Consider the following 940-nt stretch of genomic DNA (forward strand, 5'->3'; position numbering starts at 1 on the left):
CTTTATTAAAACTCTGGGAAGAATCCTACACAAAATAAATATTTATTCCTGTAGAAATGTAATACTTCCAATATGTATGTGTTTCGATTTAGATAACTTCCAAATACTAGAGAAAGAAAATGAATGATAAATTGCATCAACATACTGTATACAAAAGCTTTACTTTTTCTATACAAGGAGACTGCAGAAAGTTGATGGAAATAAATATCATGAAAAACTATGCATAGATTTCAAAACTTTTTGCACCAAAACTTGCACTTTAACTCCATTTTCATCAGCTTTTTGCAGTGTATTTACTTCTCCCCTGGCATTTTTACTTCCATTTCAATTTTTAGAGTTCTTTTTTTTTCACATTATTTTTCAATCCTATTAATTATGGTTATATGAGTATCTTAAAATATATACTTGGGTAGAGCCAGTAGGTAGTGTGGTGGTTAAGGTACTGGATTCCCCTATGACCAACTGTGGCTTGAGTCCTAGACACGGTGGCTTGAAAATCACACCGAGTGTGTGTGTGCATGCATGCCCTAAGTCTCAGGAGGAGAATGGAGGAGAAGGGACTGTGGTGTGGCCATCTCCTCTGGGGGATGATTTCTCACTTTCCCCCTCTTTGTCTCTCTCTGGCAAAGACACTCAGATAACTATAAATAATAGGATTGAAAAATAATACACAAAAATAATATGCACTCTATGGCAAAAATCTAAAAAACAAAATAAAAAACCTTGGGATTCATTGTAATCAGGTATAGTAAGATGTTAGATGAGGAGAGAACTGCCTTGAAAGCAGAATTTATCACTTAGCATTTCCAAGAGTAGGGGACCTGTCACATCATGCTGGGCCCCAGGGGGAAACACATAGGTTGATTAGGCTGCAGATAGTAAGAGGAGAGGGAAAGCAGGTCTCAGAACCTTTACAGCGATTTCCATGGGGGAGTGATTT

This window comes from Tupaia chinensis, unplaced genomic scaffold (assembly GCF_000334495.1).
Source record: "Tupaia chinensis unplaced genomic scaffold, TupChi_1.0 Scaffold000133_1, whole genome shotgun sequence".
Lineage (NCBI taxonomy): Eukaryota > Metazoa > Chordata > Mammalia > Scandentia > Tupaiidae > Tupaia > Tupaia belangeri.